This window comes from Manis pentadactyla, chromosome 8 (assembly GCF_030020395.1).
Source record: "Manis pentadactyla isolate mManPen7 chromosome 8, mManPen7.hap1, whole genome shotgun sequence".
NCBI lineage: Eukaryota > Metazoa > Chordata > Mammalia > Pholidota > Manidae > Manis > Manis pentadactyla.
The window spans coordinates 63,985,052-63,999,176 of record NC_080026.1 but is presented as its reverse complement, the minus strand read 5'-3'; positions in this window follow the sequence as shown (position 1 = coordinate 63,999,176).

Here is a 14,125-nt window from a genome sequence, read left to right as displayed (position 1 = left end):
TTGTATTCCTATTATGTTAATGTGTGTGCACAATTTAATTAGTAGTTTAAAACCTATATATGCTTATGTGACTGTACAAGAAGATATATCAAAGAAATAATCAATCTTCCCATGTTTTCGTCTGTCTGCTACTTCTATAGCTTTTCTTCTTCCTTCCTAATTACAACCCTTTAGTAGAATTCGTGCCTCATATCAAAAATTACCAAGTATCATAATTCTTCCAAGTGGTAAAGATACCTCAAGACAAATACTGGGCATAGAAGCCACAGGGCATAAATCTGCAAAGAAGTAAAAAGCTAACCTTTTCAAACAATATTGCTTCTCTCTCACTTACCAACTTTACATTTCCCTGTATGACCCCGGAAGATGACTGGTTAGCCAGAGACGGGTAAGATTCCTCAAGGGAGGAACAACCTAAGACAGGCAGAGTTGCAGGGGGGCCATCAGGTGAGAAATTGGGGATCAACAGAGGGGAGGCTTAGAATCTCACCCCCCCTGTTTTGAGAGAAATCTTCTGCATCTGTGGATGTTTTGTTGCCCTTGTCTAGCTTGGATTAATACTTAGTCTATAGGCACACACCTGATCATCTACATTTGCCCTCTTATAGCACTAAACTATGTTTTCTACCTTTATCTTGTATCTACCTACCACTTCAGCATTTTATTAAAAATAATAATAATAATAATAAGGGAGAAATGTGGGATTCACATATAAATCAAGTATAAAAATCAAACGAATAATCATATATGACTTGATTGTTTATAGTTCATGATGCGTGATCAAAACCGAAAGTTTCTGTGATGACTGCCCTTGTACTGTTCACCGTGTAAGAACTTATTCACTATGTAAGAATTTGTTCACCATGTAAGAACTTGTTCATTATGCTTCAGAAGATTGGAGACTGTTGAGAATTAGGCTTGGAGTTGATTAATGACTGTGCATTGAGTCCCCTATACAGAATTTTATTGTTGTTAACAACCATTTCATCAATAAATATGAGAGATGCCCTCTCAAAAAAAAAAAAAAGCAGCAGTCCAAATTAAATTAAAACAAACCAAAATGTGTTCACGAAGTAAGAAATATTGTTTAAAAACAGAAACAATCATTAAAATAGGGTGGGAGGAAGATGATGGAGTCAAGAAGATCTCTCAGGATATAGACTCATATGGCAAAAAATGTACAAACACACTCCTAGAACCCACTCTGTCCTGGGGGTGCAAATGGAGACATTATCCTCATAATAATTTAAATGCATTTTATTATTGTTCAGATTTTGGATCAACGTGTGACAATATGGCAAAGCACTAACCAGGGTCAAGGCTCGGAGCAGGTAACTATTCACAGCCTTGTAAAATGTTGAGGCAAAACTAAGCAGAACAAGAAAGAGAAGAAAGGTAAGGCTGTGAATGTCCCCCTACAATGAGGTAAGCTGAGACTAGAGTAAAGGTGATTGAACAAGGAACCCAAGTGTTGTGTGTGGGTTTTTTAAAAAATATATATATTTTTTTAAGCTATACATAGAATGTCAGAAGAACTAAAATTAACAACATGACCCTCCAACTCTGGTAGAAGTGGGTCAGTGGATTGTGATAAGTCCCACACACCAATAGTTCTTGTATAAAGCAGGTTAAATAAGAAATAAACTATTCGAAGAAGTAGAAACAGAAATGATGCGAAGAGGGCCTGGAGGAGTGGGTCTGTGAGTGATGTGGGACAGCGGCGGCAGCCTTTTACTGTGAGCTTTGCTGTACCAGCTGATCTGTGGCCACGTCCACAGAGTGCCTTGCTTAACAAATGACTTTCCTGCCTCTGTGTCAGAGCTGCTGAGACCAGCCCCCACCTCAACCACTTCACACTTGGGCATCTTAGACAACTCCCTAGACAACCTAACTACTTCCCTCCTTGGCACCTGTCAAGTGCCAAGAGCTGAATCCTTACCTGGGCAGTGGGGTGCAGAACGCGGACACAACAGACACTTCACTTGGTGTGACGACTCCCTGGTCAGTGGTGCCCCAGGTGCTCAGCTGAGCTTGTCTATTGGCTGTTCCACTGGCCTGACCTGCTGAGACATCGATATTTTACGTTTCTTCATCCCAGCACAGCTCACAGATCATGGTCTTGTGTGCTATAGTTTCTCATATCCCCCAAATTTGTCTTCCTACTTCCATTTGGATTCCTCCAACCCAGCACCACCATCCTTCTCTGAAGCACAGACTGGACCAGGCTATTCCTCTGCTCAGAAAGTTGTCAGGGTTCCTCATAAGACAAAGTTCATTTACCTTAACAAACATTTACTGAGCTACAGTTCAGAGGATTCAGAGATGAGAGTCAGGACTCCTACCCTCAGGGAGCTCACAGTCTAGAGAAAGCAGACGGTTTGCGCAATGTTATTAGCTCTGACTGTGGGACAGGGCATGGGGGGCACCAGGGGCCTGACAAAGGCTGGAGGAGTTAATTTTAAAAATAACTAAATAAAAATGAAAAAAAGAGTTAGCAACTCCAAAGGAAAGCAAATGCTGCACAAAAAAAGCAGCAATCCAAATTAAATTAAAACAAACCAAAACGTGTTCATGAAGTAAGAAATATTGTTTAAAAACAGGAAGTATGTGCAAACACACTCCTAGCCCCCACTCCAAGGGGGTGACTCCTGAGTTAGCCAGCTGGGAAGGGAGATGCTTGCTGGCTCGTCCTGAGAGCATTCACTCTCTTCTGCTGTCAGAACCTCCACCTTTCACCTGAGCAGCACCTCCTCCCTGTTCAGGTGGTCATCAGGTGCCACGCCATCTCTCCAGGCACTGAGCACATTATCCTGGTGTGACAGGTCATACTGTCCCTGTCACCTGGCACAGAGCCTGTCCAGGGATGGGCAAGAGACCCAAGCAAGGCCCAGGAGACCCTTTCCTGGAATTACCCTGCACTTGGGTGTCTAAGCTGCAACCCTGGGATGTTGAGGCTGATGGCGGTCACAGTCCACCCTGTGAGGAGAAGTCCTTGCTGTGGTAGCAGAGAAGAGAGATGGAGGGAAAGAGCACTGGGCCCAGGTGCTCTGAGGCTCCACCCATGTGAGGCCAGTCTGCATGGCCAGCACATTCTCTAGAGTAAGCTAGGATGGGTAATTTATTTCCTCCAACTGCACATCAACCAGGAGGTATTGAGGGCCTGAGCAGCCACATGGGAGCCACGTGGGCTAAACAGGAAGATTGGGTGATGCAGTTCTGGACTGAGACTGGCCACTGGTGGGGCCCCACTGCATCAGGAGCAGAGGAAGACTAGGCCTGGAGAGAGGGGTTACAATCTGGACTCAGTGCTTGGGTGACCAACTTGTGAGACATTGGGGCATGAGGGGAAGGAGAGTGATGAAGCCAAACTGCCTGGATTCAAATCTCAGCTCCTCAACCCTTCAGCTGAGTGACAGTTTCATTAACCTCTTCTCTGTGCTTCTGGTTTGGGTTCTTCAGAGAAACAGAACCGATAGGATGTGGATATATATGTCCACACACATACATGGAGAGAGATCCAGAGACAGGCAGAGATTTTATTTAAGGAACTGGCTCACACGATTGTGGGCTGACAAGTCCAGACCTATGGTAGCCTGGCAATTCCCATAGGAGTTGATGTTACAGTGCTGAGTCCAAAGAGCCTGGGGGCAGAATGCTTTCCTCTTCAGGGGCCTCAACTTTTTTTAAGTCCTTCAAATGATTAGATGAGGTCTACCCACATAATGGAGGATGACTTGTTCTACTTGGTCTACTGATTTAGATGTGAATTACATCCAAAAAATACCTTCCAAGCCACATCTACATTAGTGTTTGACCAAATATCTGGAGACCATGGTCTAGCCAAGTGAACACTAGGCAGCTCCCATTTCCTCATCTGTCAAAGAGCTAATAATAGTACTCCTTCCATGGTTGTTGGGGAACTAGAGGGGCTGCTCTCCACACAGTGCTGAGATAGGTGCTGGCTTACACTGTCTGTGCTGGGGGAGCCTTAGCTTGCTTAGCCTGTCACCATTGTCCAAGCGGAGATGCCCAGGGAGTCTTGAATCTACTGGCTTAAAGCTGTGCAGACCCTGCTGTGGGTCACCAAGTGGGGCCTCAGGCCAGGTGGAGGGAGATCCTTCAGTGTGCAGGTTGGGCCTCTTTCCTCAGCACCACCTTTTATGAACCCTACATCTGCCACTTCAAATTCCCTGTCTTTTCCTAGAGGTGCCAGGTTTTTCCTCCCTTGCTCCTTGCACCTCCCTCCCTCAAGGAGCAAATGTCCCCCACCTTGTGGGGCTGCCCCAGTTTATGGGTGGTTGTGCAGGTCAGGCACTGCCCTCCTGTCCCACCCCTGCAGCTCTCATTGTACAACTTCTTGGTCATCTTCATGTCTGTTTCCTTCCCATTCCCAAAGGTCAAGGACGTGTCCCATTCTTATTCTGAGGCAGCTTGGCATGGTGGTTATGAGCAAAGGCTGGGGATTCAGCTGATGCTGGCGGGCTCTGCCTCCTAATGACCTAATGGCTTCTGGATGCGACTCAGCCTCACTGGGCCTCGGGTTCTCCACTTGTAAAATGGGAATACCTACCATGTGGACTGTAGGATAACTGAAGGAGATAGATGTGTAAAGCAGTGGTTAAGAATCAGCAGCTTTATGCATCTTGGCAGCCCCTGCACACAGAGTGGGCTCTGGCATGTAGGAAGCGCCCACAGTGCCTCATTTATGAAGTTCAACAAACGGAGTGAAAACCTGGGGGATATGCCTTTGCTCTGTGCTGGGTGCATGGAGCAGGTGGAGAATCTGTCATATCTCCTATCTGCTCAGGGGCCACAAAGGTTCTCTTGGGTCTGCAGGGCTCCTGCCCACCTCCCTGCTCAGATGTGCCACATGATGCGGACGTGTGCTGCTGCCAGGGCACTTGGCTGTCCGATTCCCCTGTGGGCACAGTGGGTCCTGTTTGTAGATAACCGGCCCTTGCCTTGTTCCTTCTGAGCATCGTCAATCACCATGAGAGATCAGCACTCTCATTCTCCCCATTTTACAGGTGAAGGAACTGTGCAAATGCTGCAGGAGCCCCAGAAGGCCACGCCTTGCTAGCTGCTCTTGGGTGGTGGGCTTCGCCTCCAGCAAGTGCTTCTTTCTACTTCCCACTCTGCCTTCTTCACTCAGAGAACAGGGTGACAAGGGCCCACATAAACCCCAGTGTGACGAGCCCCGGCACCACTCGTACCTGCCCTCTGCGTCCCAAGGGCTCAGGGTGCTAGGCAGCAAAGGGGAGGCTTCTGTGGGTGTCAGGAGGACTGTGCGCTGGTCCCCAGGGGACGAATGACCAGGGGCCCCACAAGTCTCTGCCGCCTTCCTGGAGAGGAGAGCACCTGCTAGAAAATGGAATGTCTGAAGAGACCCATTTTTTGGAGAGTGCTTCTGACTTGGGTGTTTTGCAAGCAGGGCGTGCACAGAAATTCCAATCCATGAAACTTCATAGCTTGGACCATCCAAAATACCTCTAGCTTTCCCAAGGGCATTTTGTTCCATTACTTTGCTTCAGAGAGGCCATGCCATCACTCGGTTCTTTCTCTGCTTCTGCGTCTGTGTCTTGCCCTCTCCCTCCATTTCCTCTCCTTACTCCCTTCCATCTCTCCCCCTTTCTCTCTCTCTGACCCCTACTCTCTCTCCCTCACCTCTCCTCTCCTCCCTCCTATGCTCCCGCTGTCTCTGTCCCTCTCTTGCACTATGATTGAGTCAGGAAGGAGGAAAGTACAGTTCGTTTTCCTGCACCAGAGCTGTGGCTTCAAGCCAATAGAGAGACTGTTTGGGAGAAAGAGACCTACAAGGACTCGGCACTTATCAGAGGCGCATCAGCGCCTGGGCAGTGAGCTTCCTGTTTACGCAGCTCTCCTCTCGGGGAGGCCGATGAGCACAGCCAGCGGGGCCTGGGCAGGCCGCCTGGCTCCATGCCCAGGTCCCTCCAGCTGATGTCAAGCTCAGCTCAGGCTTCTCACCCTCAGTCCGGGGCCTGCGGGGAGCCCCTGAGCCCTACCTCCCCACTGCCGAGGTGAGCTCCAGCCTCATGCTGCTGTATACCCTGTGTCCCTTGCCAGGAGTATCATGGGCTTGACTCTGCAGGAGGGTCTGCTGCTCGGGCATTTGCAGCCTCCAGACTCCCTGCTATGCCCAGGTTCCCAGAGGAGCTCAGCTGCCAGGCAGCTCCTCATGGCCCCTCTGTTCTGGACCTGGGACCCCGTGTCTCTGCACTGGGAAGATGCCTCGGGAACCATCTATCCATCCATCCAATCCTCATGTAGTCATTAAATACCTGCTGTGTTCTCTGCTCCGTTCTAGGACCCTGGTAACACAGAGGAGCAAGACACTCTTTCTGCTCTTACACCCGTGTTCACAGACAGACAATGAACAGGAAAACAAGCTACCAAGTCAAATAATGATAAGCGCTGTGGGCCAGTTAGGGTGCAGATGCAGGGGGCTGACGTGGAGAGGGTGGTCTGCCTGGTGGGGCCAGGGGAGGTCTCTCTGAGGGGCTCTCTTTAAGTTGAGGGTGAAGGGGGTCAGCCATGGGAAGATGTAAGGATGGTGTTCCAGGCAAAGGGAACAATGGTTCTGCAAGTCCTGAAGAGGGAGTACGCTGGGCTTGGTCAAGTGACCCAGAAGAAGCCAGGGAGGTTGGATCGCCTGGGGCTGGGGGTGGGCAGTTTTTAGGGAGCTCTGGACGGTAACCAGAGGTAGAGAGAGCTCTTTGGGCCTGTAGGCTCCAGAGAGGAGTTGGATTTTATTTTAAATGCACAGAAAACCATCAGGGAATGCAAATCAAAACCACAGTGAGCCATCGTGTGACACCACTTCAAACTGCTAGCATTGAAAAGACAAGAGATACCCAGTGTTGGCGAGGGTGTGGAGATAAGGGAACCCTCCTCCACTGCTGGTGGGAATGTAAATTGCTGCTGCCACAATGGAAAGCAGAATTGACGTTCCTCAAAACACTAAAAGTAGAAATTCTGTACGACCCAGTAATTCCACTTCTCGGAATTTATCTGGAGGAAACAAAATCCTTGATTTGAAAAGATATATGCACCCCTATGTTTATTGCCACATTATTTATAATAATCAAAATATGAAAACAACCTAAATGCCCAATAATAGATGACTGGATAAAGAAGATGTGGTATATACATACAATGGAATATTACTCAGCCACTAAAACAAAAACCGATATTCTGCCATTTGGGACAACATAGATAGACCTAGAGGGTATTACACTAAGGTAAAGAAGTTAGACAAAGACGAATGCCGTACGATTTCATTTACATGTGGAATTTAAGAAACAAAACAAATGAACAAAAACAAAGACTCATAAACACAGAGAATAGATTAACAGTTGCCATGAGGGGGGAAATGGGTGAAATAGGTGAAGGGAAAGAAGTGAGAATGTTTGGTGTCTTGATTGGATGATGGTTACCTGACTGTATACACATGTCAAAATGCATCAAGGTGTATTTTAAAATTTGTGCATTTTATTGTATGCATCTCAATATAAAAAATACTTTAGAAAAACATTGGGGAATTGCAGTTGGGGAGAAGGGTGTGAAGTAACTTAGATTTTAGTTATCAAACCAGTCAGTAGAGCTGTTGGATGCCCTGGTAGAGTCTCTGGTGCTGCAGAGAATGCTGTTGTTCAATGTTCATTGTGCAGCTGGGGATGAGGGCTGTACAGTGGAAACCTCGGACTGCGCCCCGGTTACATGGACGTTGCAAACATAATCTCCCTCCTGCAGACCTGGGCTGCAATGAGCAGAAGGACGAGGGACTAGGGATGACAGACAGAGAGCATGGCACAGTCTGGGAGCCCCAGCTGTCCCTCATGCCACTCTGAAAGCCTTCCGCACAGGCACCTGCCCCACCCGCCTGGGCTGGATGAGGAAGGGGCCTTGGTCTTTCAATCTGGGTACATGTGGCCTCAGACTAGCTATTCCCACTGTCACACTGGATGATTATGATGGGCATCAAACAGGTGCTGACTCACAAAGGTGTTGGTGGGGCCCTCTAAGGGTGGGCAGGGTGATTGGAGGAACAGCAAAGATGGGGTGCCCTTATGGGGGAACCATCCTTGTGTCCATGGAGGGGCCCAACAGGAACACTCTTTAACTTCATTCAGGAAAAAACTCTTCTTGAATAGCAAATGAGAAAAGCTCCTTAACCAAGAGAACCAGTTACAGAGCTCTCAGGTGACCTACAGCAACATGCTTGTCCTAAACCAACCACTGGGAGTGGCAGCTCGTGGTCTGGGGATCTGAGACTATTTTTCTCCCTCAGACATCAGGCGGCACCTCTGTGCCTGGTGTGAACTTTGGATGGTTGCAGATGCCACCCCAACACAGAGCAGGTGGGCCTCAGGCATTGGGACCACATAGCAGAGGAGGGGCAGGATGGGGGCTGGAGACCATGAGAGGGACCCAGGCTGCACCAAGACAAAACACACCCCTTGCCACACTTGCCCCATGAAGAGGGAACCAGAAGCCACTATACCACAACCGCTGAAGTTGTTAATTGCTCTGTATGTGGAATCGCATTTTTAATTATGAAGAGAATTGTCTCTGTGTTTTGAGCACGACTGGGTGCTTGTTATGCCCAAACGTTTAAAGTACATTATGTCACTCAGTTCTTCCCACAGGTAATATCCTGCCAAAGACAAGATTGGGGCTCAAGAGGTGAGGTGACTTGTCTGAGGTCACACAGACTAAGTCTGGACTGCAGCCCAGGTCTGCCCAACTCCACAGCCTGGGCTTGTAGCGTCCAAGCTCCGTGTAGACTCTGCAGTTAACACAGACTGAAGTTATAATGTCCTCACTCCAGAGTGGAGGCTGGGTTGCTCTCAGCAAATCCTCTTGGAGTCATCATAACTCACTGAGTTTAAAAATCTGCCTGGGTATTTTTATGCACAGATGTGGGGAACAGGGCAGCTCTGTAACCCTGCTGGGGTTGAAACTCGGGCCCAGAGTGAGCCAGGTCGGGGAGTAGCTCCTGACCGTGAAGCATGCTGAACGCAGCCTTCCCTTGTCCTTTATCTTTACGGCTTCCTTTTGCTACAGGAACATAGGCTTGTTATGAGAAATGCAGTCATCATAGGAGCCCATGAGGGCTCTAGCACAGGTCCCCACATGCAGCCTGTGAGACCCACTCACCCCTCTACTTGCTGATTCTTCTGCCTGGCTTTCTCTCCACGGGCCTGAAAGCTCTCTGTGCAGCCAGGTGAGGCAGCAGGCAAGTGCAGGCGTGATCAGCTGTGGCCTGAGAGCTATGGGAAGCTAGCAGAGAGTCTGGGTCTCACTTGGTTTTTAAACAATTCCTGTGGCTTTGCTGATGGGTTGGATTGGGGTGGCGGCATGTACAGCTAAGGAAGCCGGGTGACTCTGGGTTTGGGGGTGACACCATGGGGTTTACTGAGACAGGCTATTGGGGTGGGGAATGATCTGGGCAAGGGGATGCAAAAATCAAGATTTCCGTTTTTTCCATGCAACTTTTGAGATGCCTTTGATATCTCAGCAAGCAATAGAATAAATGGGTCTAAAGTGCAGTTGAGAAGTCAGGATGGAAGATACACATGTGAGATTCTCAGCACTTGGACCTCAGACGTGCCCAGCCTGGGGGTTTCAGAGGCTGGAGTTTGGGTAGTTTCACCTCCTCCCTCCTTGGGCAGAATCATCTCTCACTCTCTTTGTCTGCCTCTCTCGCTCTCCGTTCCCAAGATCTCAGGACAGGTGGAACAGGAAGCCTGGGAGGCAGAGCAAAGGCAGTGGGAAGAATTCAGAGGGAAAGGAGACTGGGAGCAGCTTCAGAGCCAGCGCCCCGAGTCAGTGCCCAGCCCCAGGGGGGCAGTCTGGGCCCAGGTCCTCAGCAGGGCCTCTCAGGGCCAGCCCCGAGCCAGCCCCACTCAGTCTCACAAAGTTTTGCATCCCCAGGTGAGGGAGAAGATGCTTCAAGGAGCCAGTGTGTCTGAGATCGGGGTGGTTTCCTTTGATGGTGGAGTCACTACCCTGGATTCTGGCCACAAGGACACTGGAGGTCACTGGGGCTCAGGAACAAGGAGGGGCTATTTAAGGGTGTCACAGCTAGTGACAGAAGAGGGACAAATTTTACCTGCCTCTGGTGCCCAGGTTCACATGACCCTTCCCCACTCCAGCCCCACCCTGTTTGCTTTTATGAAGGGCTGGTTGGAAATAGAAGGTTGTCACAGGGACGTTCCTCCCAGAGGACAAAACAGTTCAAAGAGAACCACGGAAGAGCCTGGGTACCCCACCCAAAGAGCTATTGGGGAGGCACTTGACTAAGGTACCAAGGTATTCACTGCCCTGGTCTTCATGTCACTTCATGTCACTCAGGGGAGCTGAGACAGAAGAGGCGATACAGCAGAGAAAACTCAGCTCTGCTTAAGGGAGGATTTTACAATAATCAAATCTGGAAGAAATGTGCTGGGCTCCCAGGGAGAAAGGGAGCTCCCCCCACCGGATGGGAGGGTGCATCTGGAAGAGGGGACCCAGAGGATGGGCCTGCACTCCAGGGCTGGGTGTGCCTTTCCACCCTGGAGTCTGCGGCTCTCTTGCCTCACAGCCCCAGGACAGCATAAGGTCACTGCCTGCACCTAATGCCAAGGTCGGCCACTCTGTAGTCCTGTCACCCCATCACCAGGGGCCTGTTAGAGACATGCCTGCTCAGGTCCTGCTGCACCTGCTAAGCCAGGAGCTCTGGGGGCACAGCCAGAAGTCTGCATCCTAAGCAGTTCTTGGGCAGTTCTGATAATCTCTTAAATTTGAGAACCACTGGTCTAGAGCAACAATTTCTCACTGAGATAACCTACGGAGTAAAAAGTACTGCCACCAGTGTCCCACCCCGAAGACTGATTTCCCTGGTCACAGCCTGGGAGTCAGCATCCCAACGAGCAGCTCTGGCTGAGGGCCCTGCCCTGAGCTTCCCCAGGGGCTCTGCTGACTCTAAACTCACTTTTCATATGTCTTTGCAGCTCTGCATTTCTTTTGCTAAATCCTCTTCTTGGATTCGCCTTCTTTTTTTATTTTTCCATCTACTCCTTTCCAATGATAATCTCCTTTCCAAACACTGATGGGAAAAAATGCTAAACAAGATAGGTACTGTGAGCATGTCTTTTGTCTGGGGGTTTGCACAAGTGTGCTAAAAATAGTACATTCCATTTTGCCTAATGCTTCAGTCTGTAGTCCTGGGGAGTTACAGCATTCTATATTGAACTTGAGAAACTAAGTTTTTTTTTAAACAAAATGAATAGTATAGTTTCTGGTCACATAACATATTAACATATATTGCAAATGTAACCACATGAAAGTGCTCAGAGAAATATCAGCTTGTTGCATTATTCAAATGATGATCACCTGACCAAGGCAAAATCCTCAGGGAATGTGGGCGTCAGTGACAAAACCAGGCCACACTTTGTAGAGACTTGACTTATGGCAGTTCTGTGGCCTTTCTTCTTGGGATAGAAAGTCAGGCTTTGACCAAAGAGAAGGTAAACAAACTTGGACTTGGCTGGGTGACAGGAAGAGACTTCCAGAGAGGTGAGCCTGTAGGAAGGCCCGCTGCTCCCCCGGGGAGCCCTGGCAGGAGTGGCCGTGTGTGGTGGGGAGCAAGGTGTCCGCCTGGTGGAGCTGGTGGCCAGGGTGGAGGACAGACCACAGACTTGTGAAGGAAGCAATGGAGAGTCTGTGGGTTGTGAAGGAAACTGGCTGGGCAGAAACGGTCATCAGGGAGGCATCTTGGTGGAGGGCAGGGTCCAGCTGAAGTATAAGTGGAGTCACGTGGTGGAACATGGTATGAACATGTGAACAAAAACCATGGGGAAGGAGCGTTTCGGCATTGGGAACCTCACAGATTTGTTCCTCCTTGATCTGATTCCTGTGAAACAGCTCGTGCATGTGTTGGGAGGAGATAAAAGTCATTCCTAAGCTGCCCTGGACACTTCTGCATATCTTAAGCAATCTGAGGGTGGGAACCAGGGCGGGAACAGGCCTTGAGCAAAGTGAAGGCACACCAGAGGACCTTGGAGGAGGCAGGAGCAAGGTGGTGTGACTGAGGCTGTGGAGGGAGAGGAGGGCAGGGGAGGGCTCGCCCAGGGAAATCTTGGAGGCTTTCACATACGGAGTGGTGAGATTCACGCAGAACATATTTATTTAGTGCCCGCAATGAGTTTGCACTTTACTGGGCACAACAGGGGAACCTAAAAGCAAGGTGAGGCTGATCTTTCTGCTCCAGAATCTAACACAGTGTTATCTGTGAGGTACTTTTCAACTTTCTGTGAAGAACAAAATTGATTGAATCCCAAATCCTAAATAGTTCAAGACCATTATAAAGGCCCTCCTCACATTGTTTAAAGTTATATGTGTACTATTATTTTATAAATTCTGCTTTCCATCCATTTTGACTTCTGTTTGTATTTTACTTTCACACCCTCCTCTAATCCTTGCATGTCTTTTCTCACATGGATGACCTCCACTGGCCATGTATGTTCTGGGAGTCAGTTCTCCTTTGTGCTTCTGATTCTGTATGCTAGGAAGTGAAAAGGTGCAGGAACCTTCATTTCATCACACTGAGACTGGGGGACATGCCCAAAGGGCCACACATCAAGGCCAGAGCTGCTCCCAAGGGCTGGTAGCAGCTCCCTGGCTCGTAAGTGTTTGATTCTGGCTAGGTCTCTGAGATGGGATTTCTCATGAGTGTCTTTAGTTCTGCCATAATTCCGAGGCCAAACCTGCCAAAGATGCCTTTTTCTGTCTTATTTTGTTTCACTCTGAGGCTGAATGGTGTGAACATGTGAACAAAAACCATGGGGAAGGAGCATTTCAGTGTTGGGAACCTCACAGATTTGTTCCTCCTTGATCTGAATCCTGTGAAACAGCTCGTGCATGTGTTGGGAGGAGATAGAAGTCATTCCTAAGCTGCACTGGACATTCCTGCATATCCTAAGCAATCTCAGGGTGGGAACCAGGTTGAGGGGTGGGTGTGGGGGGGATACTGGTGGAGGGTCTGTCTTATTTTACTTGAATTCTTTTTTTGATGGGAGACCATCTGGCTGCTCTGAGAAGGGCTCCATCTTTGTTACACTGGTACTGGTGGTGCCGGGCCCCCTGGCAGGACAGATGGTGGAATGAATTTGCTGAAGCTGGAATAATTGGGAGTGAAGATTAAAGTTGAGAATCTGAACTCCCAAGAACACATATGTTCAAAACCGTGGAGACCTGTGGTTTGTGAACCGTCAGCAAAATTCAGAAATGGTGAAATCCAGATGGAAGTTTCTCAGTTCACAGGTGAAGTAGCAAAAATGGTTTGCAAACCACGTCCTTGCCAGCAGACTTATAATCAGATGTGCCCCATGTTCCCAAACCTCACAGGAATGCCTGGTTCTAAGCAGCCCTAGGGTCTGGTCCAGAGACACAACTGTCTCAACCCTTCCAAAGCTGCAGGTCAGGGAGTGACAGCTAGTGCTGTGATGTAACCTCATATGTCTGTGTAAATATGCTATTAACAAGTAATTGACATTTCTTGCAGTGATTTAGTGGTGGCCCGAGGATTGACACTTAGGAGTTGGAAACTTCCACGGAGTTGGGCAGAGCTGGGACTCTTTCCGATGGAGCCAGGGCCCAGGGGACAGGGCCCAAAGCCCCAGACGAGTGGGGCATCTTGCGGGAGGCTGAGCCAGGGTCTAGGGGGACCCAGAGGATGGGTGTGAGGTTGCAAGAAGAGAGCAGCATGGGGATGGGGAACAGAAGGGTAGCAGTGGGCTGAGCCCAGGGTGGGTGGACTGTGGGCCTGTGTATCCTAAGGCCAAAGCCATGGCACTAAGCATGTGAATTTGGGACAATTCCTGACCTTTGGCTTTGTGACAGTGTGTGCCTTTGTGCACCTCAAACAGCTCAGGCCAACCCAGCAGGACCACACCGGGGGGCTGGGATCCTGTATACCTGCTCTCCTGAGCCCGTGGTTGCTCAAACTTGAGGCCTGTCAGCCAGCACTGGGATACCCAGCAGGGGCTTCTGTGCACCTCGTGTGCACCAGACTCCCTGAGAGGCAGGGTCCCCCCTGAAGCCAGGGCATCCCCCAGCCCAGCAG